This window comes from Equus przewalskii, chromosome 14 (genome assembly GCF_037783145.1).
Source record: "Equus przewalskii isolate Varuska chromosome 14, EquPr2, whole genome shotgun sequence".
Lineage (NCBI taxonomy): Eukaryota > Metazoa > Chordata > Mammalia > Perissodactyla > Equidae > Equus > Equus przewalskii.
The window spans coordinates 52,500,692-52,524,173 of record NC_091844.1 but is presented as its reverse complement, the minus strand read 5'-3'; the positions used below and the strand labels follow the sequence as shown (position 1 = coordinate 52,524,173).

At 44.8% G+C, this 23,482-nt stretch overlaps 1 protein-coding gene across 4 annotated transcripts in view; it reads left to right on the top strand.

Annotated features, from left to right (window-relative positions):
- Nucleotides 1-23,482, top strand: part of PRKCE (protein kinase C epsilon) — a 496,893-nt gene that overhangs the window by 178,742 nt on the left and 294,669 nt on the right. The window lies entirely within an intron of this gene.

Sequence of the window (23,482 nt, the reverse complement as noted above, 5' to 3'; positions counted from 1 at the left end):
CTGTACAACACATGCTAATACCAAAGAGCTCAGAGAAAAGTGTGTAGGGGAGACCGTGAATATACCTTCTTCTTCAGGGATGTGCCTAAGGATTCTTTTGCTTGCTAACACACTTAGAAAGCCTGGACGTTTACGTCTGCTAGAGTTGGAGCTAATGTGATTTCTAACTGTCTAATAAAATTCCACTGCTTGCATGTCCTGTGCAGTTCACCATAATGGGATTTGACTGGTGTGTGCTTTAGTTAAACCAGGCAACCTAACCCCAGATGTAAGGGGTCAGGCTGGATGACGGTTAAGGTCACTTCCGGTCAGGCAGTTTTGTCCTTTGGAATAATTTGAATTGACATCAGAGCTTAAGGCTGAGGGCTGGCTACTAACTGTAGCAGGTGGAAGGGGTTGAAAGAACCGGCCTCTTTTTGACAGGTTCCTCGTGAGTCACTTCACCTACATTATCCCAGGGAGCAAACCTCAGAATGCTCCTGTGTGATCCTCCAGGCTCAGGTGCCTCTCAAGGTTTTGCTTTGAGCATAAGTAATAACCACCTGGCTTCCTGGAAAACATGACACTACAGGCTCACCAGGTACTTGAGTCAGAGTATAATTAGCCCAGGTAACAGAAGCATAAACATCAATGTAATTCTCAAATGTGCAAACTATTGTTTCCTGCTGTGCACATCAGATAGCATTTCTTCCTTTGTTGTGATATAATTTGTATATTATTTCTATTCTTTATCATAATATGACAATGCACCGCAATTTGCAGGCTCCCAGAGGAGGGACAATTGGTCTGACCTGGGGATTTCTAGGCTCTTCTTCCTCTGCCTTCCATCCAGGTGTAGTATTCACCTGGGAGAGTTCTTCAGCATCTAAACAACAGCAGAAATAACAAGAAGCGGGTCTCGCTGGTATGTTCGGACCACTAAACTGTTTCTCCAGTAACATACAGAAGATACAAAATAATGTGAATGATTTTTGCAACATGTACATCACAAAGAATGCAGTTAAATCAGCTTCTGGAGTGATTACATACAGCCACAGGCTGCAGAAAGTTTTCTGTCTCCTTCTTCTGGGACCGGCAGCAGAGAGAGTGGGAAGAACATAGGAGTCCATCGATCATGGATTTAAGTCCTGGCTCTGGTGCTTACTAGTTTAGAGCTTCAGATTTTCCCCCCATCATGATAGGGACCGTGCTAGGATTGCTGTCCGAGCAGTGCCTCAGGACAGTGCCCTTGCACACAGGAGATGCTCAGTCAGTGTCCTAAGGTCCTGAGACCTGAGGGCAGGGAGGTGGGTGTAGCTCTAACCCAGTGCCCATGGAGGAGCAGCAGGCACATTCAGAGAAACAGAGAAACAGCTCAGAGAGATAGTTGGAGGGCAGGTTTCTGACTCTGGGGCATGGCATGTTCAAAAGGTCCAAGAGCAGAGCAAGGTGACAGAGGCAATTTGTGGAATAATATATCTGGCAGGGGCTATGAGATAGATAGCTTTCTGCAGAGTTCAGACCTTGCCGTAGTTCTGCCCCACTGTCTGTCTCGTTTTCTTCCCCACCCTTCCCCCAATGACGTATTTCCCGGGATATCCTCTAGCTTGTTTGTGTCCTGTGGCCCTTACTGTCAGAACCTCTCCTTGTCAGAGCCTGGCCTTGTGCCTTCCCTGCTCAGTGCAGACTGAGAACATGTGGTCCCCTGCTCTAACCGGCTCCTGGGTGAAAGCCCCTGGTATATTTGAAGACAGTTATTAAATCTCTCTTCTTCAGGCTGAATCAATCAGATCCCTTAACCTTTCTGAGGGATAGTTAGAAATCTTAACTCATCCCTGTAGGTCTCTTCTGGACTTTTTTCAAGTTACACAGACAGACAGACACGATAAACCAGCTTTGCTTCATTCTGAAATGAGAACATGTGTGGAGCAAGTGCCTGACAGTGTCACCTCCATGTGGGAGATGGTGACATTGAGAGGTCAAGTGATGTGCCCAAGACCGAAAGGTTGATGATACGGCCTTGCTGGGTCCAGCGCCCAGGCTATAATCCAGTGCCTGCTCTAAATCGTGGCCTCCATAGTGAGTTTGCCAACATGGCGGAGACCTCTCCACTACTCTTTTTATTTTAGTTCTTTTCTTCAGAGAGCTTTCTAACAGAAATAGAAAGCTAAAATTCTTAGCTTTGAATCCAAAGGTGACCCAGAGAGTCCCTTTCATAAATAAGCAGATCTCTTTTCCACTCTCTAAGAAATGAAAACTTCCTTGGTCCCGGTTCAGGAATGTTCAGCTCCGTCTCAGGCTCTCTGTAAGATGGGTCCACAACTAAGTCTTGGTCAGCCACTAGACCTGACTCAAACCCCAGCGGGGTAGTCATCTCACTTGTGTCCATGGTGAGCATTAGAGCACAGCCTCAGGGTTGAAGTAGTTGGGAAGGACTTCTTAAAACTCTACCTCAGCCAGTTTCTATCTAGATAGCATCTCTCAGATCCCCGAGTCCCGCTGAAACTTCAGTTCATAAGAATTCTACCTTTTTCCTTTAAAATACCAAATTATTTAATCCAATGCCTTCTGGTTATCAGATAGTTAAAAAGAACTATTTGTTTAAATGAAAAATAGTCACCAAAGCACTTCAACAAATGCACCCAGCTTGGTGCGTGTGCTGGTTTGGGGAAGGGGAAGTGGGGAGGGAAGTGGAAAATAAGAGATTGTATTCACAAGAAGTATAACACATGGCCTTGCCTTCAAGGAGCTTGTGATTCAATTAGGAATCCAAGACTTACTTGTAGGACACAAGCGTTAGAGAACAACGCAGGGCAAGATCACATTGAGTACTTAATTGTGTGTTGCCAGGAGTTCTCCAAATGGGAATAAGGTGGGGCTGGAATAAACCAGGAAAACTTCAAAGAAGAGGCAGGGCTTGGGCTGAAAAGGCAGAGATAGGCAGACTGGATTGACAGGGAAGAAGTGGGGAGGCCATTCTGAGCAGAGGGGGCTCATGTCATCATTATCAAAGACAGCGTTGAAGCTTGTATTTTTAGGTAAGGCTGGATAGACATGATAAATTAAATAGAGGCAATTTGTGTTCTCTAGGAGCTTCCAAATAAAGACAGTCATCAGTGTTGCAGACAGAAGCTTTCAGGCTATGCAAACAAGAAAATGAAATGCCTTAAATGATTAAGCTGTGTTTGTAGGCTAAAGTCACTTCTTTCTGGATGTGTCTTCATGGTCAAGGCCTCTCACCCACCTTGGCCCCCAAGGAGGAGGAGTGTTCGAGTTTGGTCAAGTCTGGGACATTGAGGGAGCACGTTTTATAATCATGACACTTAGCTGATTGGAAGGTCAAGCCCAGGTACAGGCGTCTTTGTGGTCTTTTCCACATTGACTCTCTCTTCTCCCTTAGCCTTCTCATGGAGTCCTGTGGTAGACACTCTGCCACCCTCAGCCTTCTCATTCCCTCTGGCCTACCTAGCTGGTGTCCCAGCATCAAGCTCTGACACTCCCACTCTTTCTCTCTTCAGGTCTGGTTCAGTCTCTGATGAGAAACATTCCGTTAGAGCTTAAAGAGAGCCCCCACCTTCCTCAACAGGGCACTCCAGAGTCAGGCACCAGCTCCAAGGAGCTGATCATCTGCCTCCTGTGAGGTCTCCGTCCTGTGAGGTGCCTTGGGAAGTAAGAGCCTAGTCCTGCCCATTCCACGTTCACGGACATGTTGGATTCTTCAGTAGCATGTGGAAACCAGAAACAGCCTCAGCGCTTGATAAGAGTGAAAATAACACAATCCAGATGTTCATAAACATTGATCTTGCATTGTGTACCCCACATTCCCTCCTAGCATAACAACTTGCTGCTGATACTCAGAGCCAGGGTGTGGGACTCTCAGTCTCCAGATTTTTGGCTCCATCCTTTGTCCTGATGGCATACATGCTTATTCCTAGAAGTGACCATATGCACCAGATGAGACAAGGTGAGTCAGCTTGAAAGCAGTGAGCACCAACCCCCCATCAAAGAGTTTACAATGTCACAAAGAGACAAGAGTAAAATGCTTGATGAGAAATAAGCCAAGAAACTCTCATTTCCTTCCAGATAGGCTCTAGATGCACAGCAGTTCCTCTGAAATGAATCATCCATGATTAACACCACCAAATGCCAACCATTAACAGATGAGAAACAGAATTGAATCCTGAGTGTTTGGAGAGCAGACCTCTTTTGGATCATCACCGAAGCCTCCTTCCCCTGTGCCATTATGAGATGGGAGATGTGCATTTGTGCATTTTCTATTGACTTGTGGGCCTGTTTTATCAATGAAGTAATGGAAGAAGGAATTGTCATGATGAAGAAATAAGTGTATAGAAAGAGTGCGTTTATAATAGATCCTTAGTTAAGAAGTGTGCCCCATATTTCCTGGCCTGGCCTCCAATTCTGTCTCTGTTGTCTTGCTATATACCATTTCTGTGCCTTAAAAGGAGATTGTTTTGGGAAATTCATGTTTGCAGCTCAGATGATACTGGGTCAAAGAGGCCTATAATTTAATCATTTACTGTTGTTGATGTCCTCCTGATTTGGCTTAAAAGAAAAAGGTATTTCCATTCATCTAACCTAATTTAGAGAGCTGTCTTTCAGGACCAATTACTTTATTCTTTTATCTAGTTGAAATTGGCCAGTGCTGACAGTTTTATTGATTTTCCTTATTTCCTAGCTTTCTTGAAACATTCACATTTTCTCAATCAAGTACATTGACCATCTTATTGGAGCTGCTAACACTGTGGCTTTTATTTTCTTCTTTTATTATAAACCTTTGGTATGAGCTTGTGGCCTGTTCAGGTGTGTGTGCATTTGCCCATGTGCACACAGATGAGAACGAATATCTCTGAATCACCTCCTCTTCTCCCCTTCATCCTCAGTTTCCTTCACTGGAAGCATCATTTATTTGCTTATCTAAGATATACTAGGTCCTGGCAGTGGAGAGCTAGTGAACATGGTCCCTGCTCTCAGGTATTTGTACTCTTACAGAAGAAGGCTAGCAATAGACCTGTAGATAATGTTTTTAGCTGTTGGGTAGCTGTTGGTAGAACAGGATGCAGTGGGACCACCAAAGAGACTCTCTTCCATTTGAGGACTCTCCCTGGAGTAGGCAGTCAATAAATGACAACCACCAACACTTCCACACGATCTCATTAGCTCCACACAGCCACCCTGAAAGGCAGGTAATAAGAGTTGTCCTCTTGGCTTGGTTGAGAAAACAGAACCACTGGCCATTGAAGATCCATCCAATCGGAAGATCAAATAAAGGGGGACTAGGACTTGATCTACCAAAACTTGAGCTTTTCAGGAATACCTCAGATTTATACATTCACTCAACATTGAGCTATTGGGCACCTATGCCAGTTACTCTTTTCAGTGCTAGGGACACTGAAGTGCACAATATAAACAAAATCCCTGCCCTTGTGGGGCTTACCTTCTAGTGGAAATGCTTGAGTGTATGTAGGCCGTCTCTGCAAGGATACACAACACACTGAGAACAGCAGTTGTCTCTGGGGAGGGGAAAGGTGAATTTAGAAAGGAGGGGCTCTTTCTTGTCAATGCCTGCAATCTTGTTTTTCTTTCCCATGTAAATCTATGAGCTATTAAAAATTACTTCAAAATTTTGAAAAAACTTAGGTGGAAATGTGACCATTCCCATACACAAAGAAACAGTGATTTGTCCATGGCTAGAGGCTATGACAGGCTCCAGAAGACCCTGTCAGAGAGGAATGACTCATCGAATAACATGTCTAAGGACAGGGAGCTCCAGGAATAATGCTCTACGTGGCTCAACAGACACCTCTAATTTGTAATGCGATATGCTGAAATTAGGGATTCCCTCAGATGATGTCTATCACCGAGGACTGAGTGCTCCCAAAATGGAGAGGCAGGTGGGCCAGGCAGCTGGACTCCCACGGAGTGGGTGATGAATGAATGATGCACACAGAGCCTTTGGTCCAGGGAGCCACTAGCCTCTGCATGCCTAGTCCTGCTGCTGCTGCGGGGTTCGCACCTCTCTGCATGGATCATCCCACGGTGGCATTTTCACTAGCACCAGGCAGCACTCTCCAGTATTTAGGGGCAACTGGTACTTGTCCCAAGCTTGGTCATCCCCACAGACCAAGTGGCTTCACTGGCTGAGGTACCTTCTACCCAACTAAATAGGGCAAGCCAGCTGCCAGTGGGTTTTTCCTGTTCTCCAGGCACTCAAGTTTGCCTGTTTCCTGGCTTTGAAAATAATGGTGATGTTCAGTTCAAACAGAGAGATGTTCTCTGCAACAGGAACCCATGGCCTCCACTATTAGCCAGGTGGGAATTCTTTTGGACCTGTCAGGAAGAGTGAATTCAGGGGAAGTTAAGTTCCCTTTCAGGTGTATCTCTGTGTTTTTGGGACTAGGATTTCGTAGACACCTGCTTTTTAGTTCCTGCTCCACAATTAATTAATTACTTGACTTACCAATTGATCGGCATACTTACATATACTTAGAGTCTGTTGCATGCCAGGCACCACGGTAAAAGCTGGAGACACAAAGATGAGAAAGAATAGCCCTTCCTCTAGGTGCTCCCAAGCTAGGGAATGTCCAGCAACAAGTCATCTTCTCTACCTGGGCTTCAGCAGCGTCTTCTGTGCATGGAGACGGGGAGGGACTAAGGACCCCTTCTTGCTTTGTAGTTCTGCGTCAAAGCCAAGAGAAGGTTGCAAAGAGCCGGGCACCTGGAAGGGGGAAGTTGGACAGAACAAAAATTTTTAAGCCAAATCTCTGTACAGAGATTATTTTATTTAAGCCTAAATGGATCTATCAGGGAGGTTTTATCATTCCTATTTTACATATGGGAAAAATGAGGCTTTAGTGGGGAAAAGAAAACTGTGAGTCACCCAGGGGCCTGTGAAAATGCACATTTGACTCAGTGGGCCTGGGTGGGGCCTGCGAGGCTGCATTTCTCACCAGCTCTCACGAGATGCCCAGGCTGCTGGTCCTCAGACTACACTCCATGTAGCAAGAGACTACGTGGCCTGTGATTTTCCCTCTGTGCCATGTGAGCAGGCACCACTTTCTATCTGATTGAAAATTAGGAGGAAAATCTATTGATTTCTCCCTTCTCCAACTTCCAATCCTGTAGTCCATCTCAGAGTCAATACCTTTGAATCCTTTCCGTTTAGTATGTTTTCCCTCCCCACTCTCCTTTCTTCTGGAAAGGGGATAAGAAGGCACTCAGTATTCTTAGGGAGGATGGGCAGTGCTAAGGCCTTGGTTTCCAGTCCTGGCTTTAATGGTCTACAGAAGGGTCAAAACGGAGATCATCAACGTTCTTCAGCAAGGAGCACAAGAACCCGTTTATACCAGGAAAACAGAAAGCAATCAGTCAGGATATTGGAGTTTTGGGCTTTGTGTTTGCTTTTCTATAAATACCCTCAAGTATTGAGTGGTGCTTGAATTTGATCCCACTGTGCTAATTTTCTCCTGGTTCCCGGGGCTTTAATTAAAATAACTCACCCAGGGACCTTGCTAGAACTTACTGCTAGGTGTTCCTCCTCTGAGGTAGGCAAGTTGCACCTGCCTTTAATGGATGAGGAAATGCAGAGGGAGTTTGGGGTTAGGTGCTGGGTACACAGTAGGGACATAATTTTTACTTGTCAGATAAATGAATGCATGACTAAATGAAATAGGAAAAAGTGTCACTTTAAAGGAAACTGTTGAGATAAACAGGGTGTTTGGACTGACTTTGCTTTGGATAATCAGTTGTTTCATATTCCAGTGCACAGCCAATTTCACAGGTGGGCGTGGGCCTGCATGTTTAAGCTTTCTGTGCCTGGTACTTATTAGAGGCTCTCTGAGGCCACCTCAGGGCCTCCAAACACACCAAGTCCCACATTATAATACCCTATAATACCCCTCCCTGTTTATTCAACTACTTCTCTACTCTTTCAAAAGTTGATTTCAAGTTTGGCCCCTCCTCTTGGGCCTTCCCGCATCAGCCTGCCCACCCCCACCTGCTGGTTCATGATACCGTATTTACTCCTACACTCCTCTGTATCTTTCTATACAAGCTTGTATTCGTAGATTTATATTGTATCTATAACTAGAGTCCTGGTGGTGTCCTGCTTACTCCAGTAAGCCACAAGCCATTCAAGGGCAGGGGTTTCTGTAAAATGGGTGCAGAGCTGAGAGCTGGCCCAGCGCACGTGAGGCTCCTGGCTGACCTCGTGATATGGCAGCGCTGAGCCTGGAGCTCTGCCTAGCCCTTGGACTACACGAAGCCTGTTTGGGGACAAGGGCCATCTCTGTGCTCAGGGCCTCTTGGTCCAGTGGGGAACCAGATCACCCAAATCCAGTGTGATACAGGCTGCCATAGAGGCACAGATGAAGTCCGTGTGACCCTTGATCATCGCAGGGCCTTGCTAGTGCTGGGCATGAAGCTCCCAGTTAGTCGCACGGAGTTCAGCATCAGGCAGCTTTATGGTGAAGTCTAGTGGGAGTAACTCCTTTATTGAAATCCGAAGCTTGGATTTTGTTCCTAGCCCTGCTCCTAACCAGACAGTTGAAAGTGAACAAATCATTGGGTGCTTCTGGCCCTCAACTGGATTACATGGACAGCATTAAGATGCTATGATTCAGTGAATGCTCAGGATTTCGGATTCTCAGATTGAAGACTTTCTGAATACACGTGTGAGTCAGTGAGACGGTTTCCTCATCTCTCTTTATACATACCACTAGAGAGCTAGACTCCATTATTCCTGGCCACAGCACAGGACCCTTCGTAGCGGGTGAGATATGGGGGGTACCTTAAGAACTTAAAGTGTGGCCAAGTAGAGGAGGGGGAGAGCTTATCCTGTGGCTCCTTAGGGCAGTTCTAGGACCAGAGGGGTAGAAGTCATATGGAGGCAGATTTAAGCTTCATTTAGCATGCAGAAAAAGCCTCTAATAAACAGAGTTTGTCATCAGTTAAATACATTTGAACGGTAAGTAGGGAGCTCTCCGTCTCTGGAGGTATTCACACAGAGAAAACAAGCATTTTAAAATGTTGTAGAAGAGATTCTTCTTCTAGGAGTCTTTTGTAAGATCTGAATGTTTGTAACAGATAACTTCTATAACTATATACAAATGGAGGATAATAAGGCAACTGTTTATTTTATTTAAAAAAAAAAATCCAAGATCTACGTTGTAAAAAGATAGAGGAGAAGAGTATATGAAACAATGAAAAGAGAAAGTTGGATCTCAGCATCTATTTATAGAACAGTTGTATTTCTTGAAAATTTAGGCAAAAATGGAAATGTTAAAACTTGAATTTTGTTTCCAAAGAGCTAGGAAAGGACTCTATTTGAGTAGACCCCATACTGAGTAAACTGCTCCTGTGAAGACTTGTTTTTAAGTGAAAAAATCCCTTGTAACATCAATATTTGCTCCTTAATTCTCTCTCAAGTGGGTATGCATGTGGAGTTTACTTAAGGGGTGGTCCAGCGGTGTGTCTGTGAATAGGTCCATCTAGGGGAGAGAAAAATGGCAACAAAGGCACTCGACTTTAGGGAAAACATCCTTTCATCATGCTTATTCATGTATGCTATGAAGTAAGGATTTTCTCCTCAAACTTGGAGGGTACTGCATGGGAGCTACAGAAGTGGGAAGAAACTGAGGTTCTTTCAAGAAGGATTTATTTAGCCTCTTGCCCTGAAAAGGGGTTTGATTTGGGGTAGGTAGCTTCTCACTATGGTAGGCAATGTATTGCCATGAAGAGGCTAAACCATTTATTGCCTATGTGAGGTGGGGTACCAGGAAGGTGGTTGACCCATCCACCCTAACATTGACCTACATTTTATCTAACGCTTGACGTTTTACCTTCAGAACTTTTATGCTGATGATGGTTTAAGCTCTTGATGTCCGTTAGATAACTCTTCCTTCCCTCAAAAAGGACCAACCCTTGTAGGAAGAGGAAATTCTAAGCCTTTCTTGAACTCTTCATGTACGAAGGACCAACAGCCAGGTTTGCAGGCAGTCTCCTAATTTTGCACGTGATGCCTTCTGAAGGTCAAAGGAGTGAAAGCTTGAATAATTGAGTTAAAAGTCATAATGGGAGATTCCATTCCTAGAGAACTAAAATGTATTATAAAATCCTCTCACTGTGTCTCGTTGTTTAGGCACCATCTTTGGTAATATTTCCAGCATGTTTTTCCACTTGATCGTCTGGGTAGCCTGTCAACCTGCTTAAGTGCTGGGAGGGTCCAGCTGAGGCTAAATGGGCCTTTGCAGCCCCCTGAAGACGCTTCACGGATTCGCTATCTTAGACTCTATTCTTTGAAGCAGAAGAGATGCATCTTTCTCATCACAAGGGCCAATATTTGGGGTTTTTTTTTCTTATCCATCATTTTGGTTTTAAAAAATGTGTAGGAGGCAACAAATTATTCAAATAATTGCAGAAACACTTTCTTTAGACTCTAAGCTGTATGAAGGCAGGGACTGTGTCTGTTTTGGTCTCTGCTGTACCGTTGTGGCCTAAGACAGTGCCAGGATACAGCTGTGCTTAGGAAATATTTGTTCTGTGAATTAATGAGTGACTGTTGTCTGGGTAAATATGGCTGAGGTGTGGAGGTGGCACTGTGGCTTGACAGGCAGAGAGCACCACTGTGAAATGTTACTGCCGGCTGATGGCCGAGCGTCCATGTGTGTTGTTTGAAGGCTAAATGTATGAAAGTCAAGAACTGCCTGTAATAGGTGGGGTTTGGGTCATCGGGGCCATCGGCAGAGCAGCTGCTGCCTGGAAGACAGACTCACCTGCTTAATTACAGATGTCCACCTTGCGGCTGACCTCTCCCTGGCTGTAATTATGGCCTTGCAGCCACTATGCTACTGCCGGGCCAACTAGAAGCACCTAGCTCTGCCTGGAGAGGAGCCTGTTTTGCTTTTATTTTTCATTTTTTAAAACAGAAATCAAACAAGGGTCCTTTAGATTTAACATCCACTTGGTATCCTGTCTGAGATCTTCACCAGGCTTCCTTGCCTTAGAAAATGAACAAAGGAGAATTTCTTTGTCTGACTTAAGGAAAAAATACCCTCTGTGATTTGTTTGCCTTGAATCAATCTGTCCTTTGGGATTAATTTAAATTAATTTAAATATTCTGAAATTATGTCATATATATTTCATTGGTCCTAAGTACCTAAGACCCAGAATAAGAAAAAGAACCCTTCTGGTGCCTTTGCAGTCGCCAGGCCCCTCCACTGATCTTGTCTTCGCCTTTTCTTCCCCAAATGTAACTACTATCCTGAATTCTGTGTTAAATTTTTTCTTTCGTTTCTTTATGATTTTGTCACCTAGCTGTTTGTTTTCTTAAATAATATATTGTTTTGTTTTACCCACTTTTTAGCTGTAGTCAAATTGTATCATCTTGTGTAAATTCTTTGTGATTCACTCAATGCTATACTTTTGAGGTTCATCTATATAAGAAGGGTGACCGTAGGTCATTCATTTTTTATTGCTGCATATTCTCCAGTATAGTAATATATCTAAATTCATTTATCTGTTCTTCTATTCATAGACATCTGGGTTATTTTCAGGATTTTGCTATCAGGGACAGCTGTATTCTGGGGCACACTTGCATCTATAGTTTCTTTAGGTTATTTACCCAGGTGTGGAACTGATGGCTCAGTGGGTCTGTGCATGTTCAACTTTACTAGGTAATGATAAATTATTTACTAGGTAATGATAAATTGTTTTCCAAAGTGATTATACCAATTGATGCCACCACTAGACGTGTTTGCAATTTCTAGTTGCTTTATGTCTTCACAAATACTTGGTATTATCAGACTTTTAAATCTCTGCCAGTGTGGTAGGTGATATGCCATTATAGTTTTAATTTGTATTTCTCTGATTGTTAATATTGAGAATCTTTTCACGTATCTAGAGGTTTTTGATCTTTCCTGAAAAATATCTGTTCATTTCTTTTGTGCATTTTGCTATTATACTTTTGTCTATTTCTTATTGCTTCAGGGTAGTTATATTTGTTGCAAATATCTTCCCCTAATTTGTGGCTAATCTTTTCATTCTCTCTATGGTCATCTGATAAATAGACATCCAAGGAATGAAACTTGTGGACCTTGAATGAGTCACTTCACATGTGTGGGCTTCTGTTTCTGCTTGGATAAATGAGCACACTGTTGTAGTCCCACCCTGCTAACTCGACAGTGAGTGATGGCAAAGTGGGTCAATCTGCATGAAGGCACATTTTGAAAGTAGAGCACCATACACAGATACAGAAAGTCTAGTTTTCTTTCTACATTCTCATACTGCCTCCATTTTTATACCATAAAAACGGGAATTTTTTTTTGAGCTGCTTTTTTTAATGCTCTTGTTGCCTTTTAAAATTATTTTTTTGTTCACTTATTATCTGTTTGTCTTTCTAGAATGTAAGCTCCAGAGGGCAAGAATTTGATCTTACTTATTTATCACTGCAGTCCTAGCAACCTGGAATAGAGCCTGGCACATAGTCGGTGCTCAATAAATATTTGTTTGATGAATGACTGACCAGTGGTGTTAGGAGTGGTCATGATGTCATTGCTGTAATCGTCTTAATGCTGCATTTAGGATTTGCTTTCTGTTTAGATAACTTTCAAACTTATGTAGTGTACTGTTCAGTGAATCTCTGGCCTTTTCCTTTCCAGAGCGGGTGGGTGGAGCCAGAGGAAGGGAATCGTGCCCTTGGGAGCTGAGAGCTCAGTTTTTAGATTTGTAGCTGGGGCCCCTGATGGGCTGGCACTCCTCTGAGAGCAGATTTCTTGGGTGAGACCAGAATTTCCCAGGCTATTTTCTTTGCCCTTCTGCATGGTCGCTGTCAAGTTTGCTGCTTTTTCAAATCTTGTTGGCTCTTTGCTTTGTTGTTATAGAAACCAGTGCTGGTAGTTTGGGGGAAATGTGTGTGCCTGCGAGTGCTGGGGGAGGGGGTGTTGTGGAAGTGGTGGAGAAACAGAGCTGGGGGTGGCTGTGGGCGCGGACTGAGTGAGGACAGCGGGAAGATGGTTACCACAGAAGTCTGTAGGAAGGCCCTACCCACTTTGGAGGGCACGCTCTTCAGAGAGCTTTGGATTTCGCATGGTACACTCTTGGGGAACAGGCGTCCTTTGTAGATCTGCTGGGCTCCCCTGGCGCCGATCCAGCCCTTCAGTGGAACATCTGGAAAGCCTTGGCCCCTCCCCGTGCCAAAGCCGCTGAGCCCTGGAGACAGAGATCAATGACCTCTTCTTGGCTGCTCCTTAACCCGTGTCCCAGACAAGTGTTTTTCTGGGAACCAGTGAGTAACACAGATCTTTGATGCCAAGGCTCATGTGCTGTTGCAGTAAGACTTTCGCTTTTGATAAAAGGGTGGGGGCAGGGAAAGGGTCTGAGTGGGGAGAGTAGTGAGAATTTAGCTTTTCAGGAAATCAGAACCCAACCAGGGAGCCCTGCTTCCTGCTCATTGCTTTTCTGGCTGGGAAAACAGCAAGCTGAGCTGCTGCCTGATGTTAGTGCGCTCCTTCACGCTGGGCTTGATATTAGGGGTGGGCTTGAAGCTCAAGACTCATTTGGTTCTGACCCCCACAGGCAATCCTTGCAACCCCTGGGAGATAATTCTGAAAAAGCACGGGGTGATTTTTTTATGCACATAATTTATCACACACTGGGCTGTGCTGAAGAGAGTGAAAAGAATTTATGATGTATAATAGATTGGGGTAGATTGTCATGTAATTACCTGTTCTGCAATAATGTGTTATAACCCATGTGTTAGGTTGCACATTTAATATTTATCATAAAAAAACATATGTACATACAATAGAAAAAAATATTGAAAGAGTAGAAATGCCCTTAACCCATCCCTCAATAAATGACCTCTTCCTACTTGCAGTCAGGTGCCCAAGATCAGTTTACCTTTAGTGTCATTAACATATAAGCTGTTTGATTCTTCCTCTTTCTTGTACACGATAGGTGCACCGTAAGTGCCATTTGAGCTGTGGGTGGGAATGTAACAGGAGTTTCCCTTGACCCAGAAATTCTGCTGCAGGTGTATCCCACTGGCGAACCTGCACAGGTCATACAAAGAGAAATTCTCAGATTTGAAACAGCAAAATATTGGAAACAAGCTAAATGCCTATAGCGAAGGAGCATTTTTTACTTCCCTAGAATGGAATACTAAGCAACTGTTACAAGTTTCTAGGCTTATTTTTATATGTTAATGGGGAAAGATGTTCAAAATAAATGATCAAGTAAAAAAAGTAAGTCAGAATAGTATGCATAGTATGATCCCATTTGTGCAAAAAGAAACACACACACACATACTAGACTTGTGTACACACAAAAAATTTTACCTCTGACAAGTGGGACGGGGACTCAGAGGGCTTCTGCTTCCCCTCGTATCCTTTTAACTCATTGATATTTTTGCCTTGAGCTTATAAATATTTAAAATCTGTTCATTTGAATTCCTCATTCTGTTTTGTCTCGGAATACAAGCCCACCTCCTCTTTCCCCCAACAATCTCCTCCTCCCTCCTCCTTCCCGGTCTCACCAGCCCCATAGTGCCTCCTGGACCCCCCGAGGTGCTGCATGGCCCTCTTTCTAGGGCCCCACAGAACTTCCTGGTCATACAACTTAGCAGTACATTAGGCCTATCTTAGGTTGCTCTCTGCCTTGTTTCATGGTGTCAACTGCTCTCCAACCAGACTGTCAGGAGGGAAGATGGCACTGTGTACAAGAAGGCTTCGGGCCTTCCCTACCTGTGCAGTCTCACGGGCAGGGGCCTCTTTGCCTAGCTCTTCAACTTCCTAGTCCCTGGGGCTGGACTCTGAGTTACTGACCTCTGCAGCCCATTCCCAAGGGCTGCGGTGCTGGGAAACCTATTTCCATGTCTCCTACAGGTGATGTGAACAAGAATGCAATGCCTGGGGCTTTGGGTACTGCTGGGACTCAGGACAGGCAGCATATTGCCAAAGTCAACTCCGTTCTGCCCCCAAGGCTGTGTGTCTGTGTGTCTATGTGCGTGTGCACACACAAGCACTCACAATCACCTGTGCAGCCTGTTCCTGGGCTTCGAGCTTGGCAGATGCTCCATCCGCACCAGAAACTCGGGTACCCTCCCACCCCAGATTGGAGCATTCTGGCTGAGACCCATTTTGAAAAACACAGCCTTGCCAGTTCTCGGTTCTACTCACAGGTGCCCACAGAATCCACTGCCCCCTGCCCCCCATTTACTGTAGCCCTGCTAGAGGAGAAGGGAGCAGTTGGGGACCGTGTGTGACTTGAAGGGCTGTGGGGTTGTGAGAAAGGCACCCGGACTCCTCCCAGTTTGTCCTGTTAATGTGTGTTTGGAGTTCCTGGAAGGTGGATATGCAGAATTAGGCTACTAATTTCCTGATATCTCATTAGCATTCAGCCTAGACCCTACCAGCTGGGGCTACTTTGTTTGGAAGAAATTGACTCTTCAGGAAAACAGGCACCCACTGTGTTGCCTATGTAATGTGGCCCTTGGTACTTCCTACATTAAGATAGGAAAACTCATCTGCATCCCCAAAGGGCTTAAAAGTTTAGGCCTGGAGACAGGCTTGTCTGCAAGCACAATACCAGGGTAAAATAACGTTTGCAAATAACACTTCTATGAATCTCTGAGGGCTGGAGTGGAGCCTGCCCTCCATTCTTCATTTGTGAAGTGCTCACTTGCCAACTCTGGGGATGCGAAGATGAGTGGCACAATCTCTTCTCCCAAGGAGTTCACACTTTAGTAGTAGGAATAGGCCTTACAACAGAGTAAGGGCAATACAGTGTCATTGATTTAAGAGCTCTTTCTGTTTAGGTTACGCTGAGGCTTAAAGGATGGGCTGGCCAACTCCCTGACTTGGAATAGAGCCTTGGAAACAGAGATGGGTCTTTCGTGGTGGGGGAAGGACAAGTGGTCATGGAGGGCAGGCTTCATCTGGATGTGTAGGAGATGGGCTCCAAAGGTGGGCAGAAAAGACAGGAGCAGTGTGCCCAGCTGACCTGGAGATATGCGGAAGGCGCATTGCGTCCTACTGGGCAATAGATGGGCCAGCTGAAAGGCTGTCAAGGTTTAAAGATTGACCTTGTCACTGACCCATCTAGACAAGCTCTTCCCTTTTCCAGATTTCAGTTTCCTCACCTGTAGAAGGGTAACAACAAACTGCCCGTCCTGCAGCCACTTTGCAGAGGAGGACTCTGAGTCTCTGACTGTCATGAGCTGCTTAGAGAGAAAGCCGGGATTCATCGTGGAGTCTGATGGTTCTACCCCGGGAAGAGCTGTGTTCTGTTCTCTCTGCCTGCTTTCCACGTCGGAACAGCGTCCTCAGCATCAGCCCCTTTGGCCTAGGGGCTTTGAATCCTCTGCCACTGCACGCTCAATTTTCTGTATACTCTGGGCACGCCTTTTAAGGGCAGAAGGGTCCATAGCTTTGCTCCAGTTCTCAGAAAAATTCAAGATGTCGAAAAGCTTAACAATAACTGCTCTGGAGAATGATCTTGGGTCCTACCACGCTACCCGGTGTAACCTTTCTTCTTCATTTTTTTCCTCCCCCACAATTTTAGGAATGAAATACTTGACACAATAGACTATTCTAAGCAATTATTTTTCACTTGAAAGAAATGTAAAACGTTGTAATAGAAATATTTCTAAAATGTAAACTTCGTTACCTTCTCAAAGAGACTATACTGAACACAACTGACGTGTTGAATGTCTTGGACATTTTTATAAACATCAGTTATTGGCTGGTGCTTTTCTAAGGACCCCAGGTTGCTTTCTTTGTTTTCAATTCCTCCCCCCACTCTAGTTACTTTTCCTATGTCATGGGGTATAACAAGATATCTTAATTTATGTATAATTGTTTACATGTGAGCCTGAGGATGGCTTCAGTTTCTCTTCTGTAGTAAAGTGCTGTTTTTATAATCCTTACTTGCTGCTTGGACAATATGGAGCTATCTTCTAGACTCCAGAGCAGTGGGTCTTGAACTTGAGCATGCATCAACATTACCAGGAGGGCTGGTTAAAATACAAGTAGAGCTTGCTGGGCCCTACCCCCAGATTTTCTGATTCTTTAAGTCTAGGATGAGGCCCAAGAATTTGCATTCCGGGTAATCTGAGGCCACTGGTTAGGGGACCATGATTTGAGAACCATTGTTTTAGAGTAGTACTTCTCAAACTTTAATGTGTGTATAAAGTCACCTGGGGGACCTTGTTAAGATGTAAATTCTGATTCAGAAAGTCTAGGGTGGCCCTGAGATTCTGGTTTTCTAACCAGCTCCCAGGTGAGGCTGATACAGCTGGTTTGTGGAACGTGCTTTATATAGAAAGACTTGAGAGCAGTGGTTCTCAATTCTGACTACACATTCAAATCACATGAAGAGCTTGTAGAACAATGAGGAAAGAGGAAGGAAAGAAAAAGAGAGTTATGTCCCAACACAGACAAATCTGCATCACTGTGGGCGCAGCCTGGGCATAGGTCTAGCTCCTCAGATAATTGGATGTGCACTCAAGGTTGAGAAACTTGTTCTCAAGGTTGTGAAGTTGCTGAAAGTCTGTCCTCTAATTAACTGGAGTGTTACAGTACTGAATATTTGACTAGTCATTGGTCTCCAACTGTGGTTTCACGTTTGAATCATCTGGAAAGCTTTAAAAGATATTGATACATGGATGAAATAATGTCTGGGATTTTCTTCAAAATTACATGGTGAAGGGAGAAATGGGTGAAAGTAGTGATCTGTGTTAGCCAATATGCAGCCACTGCCACCTGTGGCTATTTAAATTGAAATTAATTAAAATTTTTTAAAAACTAAAAATGCAGTTCTTCTCGTGACACCAGCCACATTTCAAGCGCTCATTAGGCACACGTGCCCAGCAGCTACCATATTGGACAGTGCACATATGGAACATTTCCATCAGTGCAGAAAACTCTCTTGGACAGCACTGGTATAGGAAACGAGATTGGCCATGAGTTAATAACTGTTGAAGCTGGGTGCTTGGTTCTCTGAGGATTCGTTATCCTTTGTCGTCTACTTTTATATATCTTTATATTTTTTTTTATTATAAATTATTTAGAAAGGATGCCCAGGCTTTAGGAGTGGGGCCCCGGGCATCGGTGGGTTTTTGGCAGCTCCCCAGGTGATTCCAGGGTTCAGCCAGAGTTGAAATGCACCGGGCTAATCGAACAGGTGGGCTGAAGAATGATTAGACGCAGCTGCGTTCCTGACCTGCGTGGCCTTTGCTGCGTTATTTGGTGCCCTGTTTTTTTTCTCATCTGGGTAATGAGGATGGACATACTTGTCCTGCTTTCCTTTCAGACAAGTAGTAGTAAAATCTGGAGAGAAAGAGCTGAAAAGGCTTTGAAAAATGTAAGAGGTTTGTTGCTTTTCTTTGTTCTGAGTCTTGCCACAGTGAAGCCTTGGCGTCGGGTTGCCAGAGACCACAAGTAAAAATGCAGGAGGCCCAGTTAAATTTGAATTTTAGCTAAACTACAAATGACTTTTAAAGTTTTTAGTATAAGCGTGTTCCATGCAATATTTGGGACATACGCATGCTAAACATTTGTTTGTATTTTGTCTGGCAACCCTGTCTTGGCATGTCTTTCCCTGCTGCCGCCCACAGTGCAAGGGGACCTTGAGCTGCTCATATGGAGCTGCACATCCGTGGAGTTACCTTTGTTTAGGAGATGTTTCTGTCAACCATCATTGTGAAGGAGGCTATTTCTAAACCTCTGATTTGAGATCAGGACAGTGGAGAGACTTGGAGAGTCTGCTTTTAAAATTCAGTCATGCCGTATCTTTCCATTTATTTAGAAATTCTTTGATTTCTTTCATCAGAGATTTGTAGTTTTCCTCATATAGAACATTTACATATTAAATTTATACCTATTTTTTTTGGTGCTAATGTATTTTTAATTTCAAATTCCAGTTGTTCATGGCTAGTATATAGGCAAGCAATTGACTTTGGTATATTAACTTTGTATTCTGCAACCTTGCTCCAATTGTTTATTAGTACCAGGATATTTTGTCAATAATTTGGAATGAGCAGGTGCCAGAGAGTGGGGTTGGCGGTAGGGGAGGGAGGGAGGAATGAATAGGTAGAGGACAGGGGATTTTTAGGGCAGTGAAAGTATTTTCTATGGTACAGTAATGATAGACATGTGTCATTATATATTTGTCAAAACCCGCTGATCATACAACACAGAGTGAATCTTAATGTAAACTATGGACGTTAGTGTATCAATATTGGTTCATCAGTTGTAACAAATGTACTACACTAATACGAGATGTAAATAGTAGGAGAAACAATGTTTATGGGGCCAGAGGATACTTGGGAACTTTGTACTTCCCAATCAGTTTTTCTGTAAAACTAAAACTGCTTTAAAACAAAGTCTATTAAAAAAAATTGGTAATTAAAAAAAATGGTAGAGGGCCTTGGTGAAATGAAGATGCCCAGTTTGGCTGGCACGTTTGAGTCTTCCTCCAGCTGCGAGAAGGACCTGCCTGATTATTTGATCGTGTGATGAACCTGGGTGGTCCCTGGTTTCTTTGCTAATGTTTAGGCTAAACATGCTATATTTCTTTCTCCCATTCTTTGGGCCCTCAAATGGATTTATGCTTCCATAAGGTGCTAGCCTGTGTTTCTAGAATAAGAATGAAAATGATTCAGGCTGTGATTACAATATTCATAAAATAAAATAGCACATTATAATCCAGGTCCCAAGGAGAGTGGCGGGAGGGGCAGGAAGGAGTGGGAGCCTTGGTTTGCTCGTCTGGAAGTGTGGATGCTAGTCCCTGTCTCCTCAGGCTGCGGTGATTAAATGAGGTAAGACGTGCTGGGCACAGATGAGCCCTCAGTGATTACAAAGACCCAAGATCTTGGCGGAGAATAAACCCAAGGGGGACCCATGGCATTTAGGAGGAACAGGCTTCCCAGAAGATGGTGCATGGTGAGTGCTCTGTCCCCAGGAGTGTTTGGGCAGACGATGGGGCCTGGTTGTCAGGGACATTGTGGAAGGGACTTCTATGGGAGCGGAGTGCTCTAGGGGCCTCCAAATGCTTCCTGTCTTCAAAGATTCTGAGATGTCCTGTTCCTTCCAGGGCAACTGCAGTTGGATATGGAATGACAAAACAGGCCCCTCAGTTAACCGCAGAGATGGGAAGAGACTCTTTCTCCCCCATCCCCTGCCCCTGGAGAGGAAAACCTCATTTGTGTGGCTCTGATTTTGAGAGTGTTTTATGTCCTCCCTGCTGGGGACAAATGGAAGGACCAGCAGGTTCACACATGCACCTGCAGCTGGGGCCCAGGATCTTTCTCCAAAGGTGCATTTAAATGGATAAAACCTTTTACCTGTTGGAGATTAAATGCTCTGGGAGACCTGTGGTTAGATAATCCGCACTAAGGAAAAAAAACTATAAATAATTGCTCTGTTGCTTTGTTCTTCTCTTGATAGAAATTAAAGCTTGTTTTCTCAGCAGCAAGAGCAATAAAAACATCTTCATAGGGGGAGTTGCTTTTTCTTGACTCCTTGAGAGCAGATGATTTAGAGGCATCTCTCTAGGAGATTAAATGGAATTCAGGTAAATAGCTGAAGGGTTTACATGGGATTAAGTTTTTAAAAAGCTGTCCTGGGGGTATTTTTCTCTGCAGAGATGAGGGCGCAAAGCAGCGGCTCTGGATACTGGGTCAGTGGTGAGGTGCAGACTTCCCCACAGTCCCCTCCCGAGACAGGCCCCAGAGACTGGGGACAGGCTTCTTTCACATCTGCTGGAATTGCCCCCTTAGAGGCTGAGATGTTTGTTGTCTGGGTTTGGCGACCAAGTGCAGAAGGGGCAACCAGGAGACCTTGGACCAGCCAGACCAGTGAGCCACAGAACTCCTTCCCTCGTTCTGTAAATGTATTGAACATTGACCTTGTCCGAGGGCTGTGGTAGACACTGTGCTAGAACTGGGCCTAGAATGTGGACAAAACACACACAGATCTCTGCCGCAACCCCCCCCCCCCCACCCCGGGCACGTACATTCTGAGGAGGGGGATAGATCACAGACAAGATAAGCAATAGTTTGTTACATAGTTGTAAATGCTAAGGAGAAAAAATTAATCAGGAAAGTGGGGTATGAATTGTAAGGGGTGGGGACCCTGAGATCTTAGGGGACCAGGGAGACCTTTGGGTAAAATCCTGAAAGAAATGAGGGAATGAGCAATGCAGGAATGAAAGAACATACTGGGCAGAGAAGATAGCAAGTGCATAGGCCCTGCATGCAAGGAAGGCTGGGTGACTGGAGCAAAGAAAACAAGGAGGCAAAGGGTAGAAAGTGAGGTTGGAGAGGCCTCAGGGAGCCAGGGGTGTAGGGCTTCGCTCTGAAGCAAGGTGGGGGCCGGTGGAGGGTCCTGGGCAGAGGAGTGGCCTGATCTGGATTATAACAGGGTCTTCATGGCTGCTGTGTAAGAGTGGGCACCAGAAGGGGAAAGAAGATCCAGAGGGCTTGTAGGAGCCATTGCCGTGACCAGGCCAGCAATAAGATGGAGGCAGCATGGATCAGGGTGGTGGAGATGATGAGAAATAGTTGGATTTGGGATATATTTGAGCCGGTAAGTTGAGAATTTTATTGACATGTTGGAAGTGAGTTGTGAGATAAAGGGAGAAATCAAAGATGACTCTAAGATTTTCGGTCTGAGCAACTGAAAGAATGGAGTTGCCATTAACTGATAGGGGAGAGACTGCGAGGGGTAGGGGACTATTTTGGAGCTGCATGCCGGTCACGTTAAGTTTGAGATGTCTGGGAGATATTGAGGGCAGTTGTCAAGTAGGCAGATGAATGTACGGCTCTGGCGGTGAGCGGAGATGTCCAGGCTGGAGATATAAACTGGGGAGTCAGGAGCATGTAGGTGGTCTATGGAGATGCGAGTCAGGGGGAGGAGCATGGCACCTGGGAACTGGAAGGGTCCTTAGTGGCTGCCTAGTTCAAACTTGTCACCTTCTAAAGGGAGGCTCAATCACATAGAAGTAAAGGGATATACCCAGTTATACCTTGAGTCAGCTGGAAAATCTAGATTAGAACCCAGATCTGCTAATGCCCACCCAGAAACACTTTGTTATATAATGTTTTGACTGGAATTATAGAACTGACAGCGTTTGCCTGGAGTCTGTCTGGACAGCAGGAGGCAGCTCTCACACCTGTGCACTCTGCTGTCTTCACATGGGACAGCCTCTCCCCAGCCTTCCAACCTAATCTCTAGAGAGCTGCTCAAAGATGCTGCAGTCTCCGTGAATGGTCTGCTACTGGCAGTGAAGAGAGAAGACCAGAAATTGACGGGAAGCATTTAGGAAATTCTCATGGCAACTCAACACTGCCACAATTTCCAGGGGCAACAGTGGTGGACTGACCTTATTGGACACGGTATGAACAAGTGTGGGTATTGATGGTCTCACATGGTGACTTGTGTGTGGTACGAGCTGCATATTTATTAGTCATGCATAGCAGGACCATGTATTAGAGTGCAAATAAATAAATAAATAAACAACAAACAAACGTGGGTCCTTCACCACAGGTAGTTTGAGAAGCACGGCGCCAGCATGATGCCTTCTGAGGAAAACACTCAGTAAATACTAGTTAGATGTAAGTGCAGAATCTTTTGCTCCTTTTGCTGTTGTCTTAGACTCAGGTTGGGCCTTTTGCCAAATGATGAGGTCAGCAGTTTACCTCTGCCCCCAGGGCATCTCAGCTTCCTTTTCCCTCCTCCTGGAGGTCCTGTGGCTCCACTGTCCCGTCTCCCTGGAGACCACAGGTCTCTCGGCTGGCTCAGTGTCAGCCTTCCCTGAGAGCAGTTCTTCTGACGACTCCCACCTGCCTTAACGTGAGCCTGGCAGTGAGTACTAAGGGATGCCTGTAACCCACGAGAACTGAGCCTCTCATCCTGGCATTCCCAGGGAGTGACTATATTTTCGCTTTAGTCTAGAGGGAGGCACTGAGCTATTGTAGAAAGAATAGGAGTTTCGGAGGGAGGTAGACCTTGGACAAATGCTATTGCTAACCTTTCTGAGTCTTAACCCTTCCCTCTCTATAAAATAGGGTGTAGTCTCCACCTCATAGCCACGTTGGGAGGGTTAGATGAAATAGTGCCGTAACGTGCCTGGTAGAGGAACTGTCACTAAAGAGATGGTCAACACAAGTTCTATCAAATCACACCATGCAGGTAACTTCCTGCTTATGGATCTAGACTTGCCCCAATCTTCCACCTCTCAAACTCCTCACTCTGGAACCTTTGGGGTAGTCCCTTCTCTTCCTGTTCCTCCCTTTCCTGCCTTGTCTGCTTGTAGGATTTCGATGGTCAATATGCCAGATCCCAAGTTGCTGGACAGGGTTTGGACTGGCAACTCCAGAGAGCTCCATTCCTGCTAGTGATGAAGGAAGGAGACTGGGGGCTTCTGTGATTGCCTTGGCTTGCCCTGAACTCCTACCTGTCCTCCCGCCTGCCACCCTGCTAACTTCAAG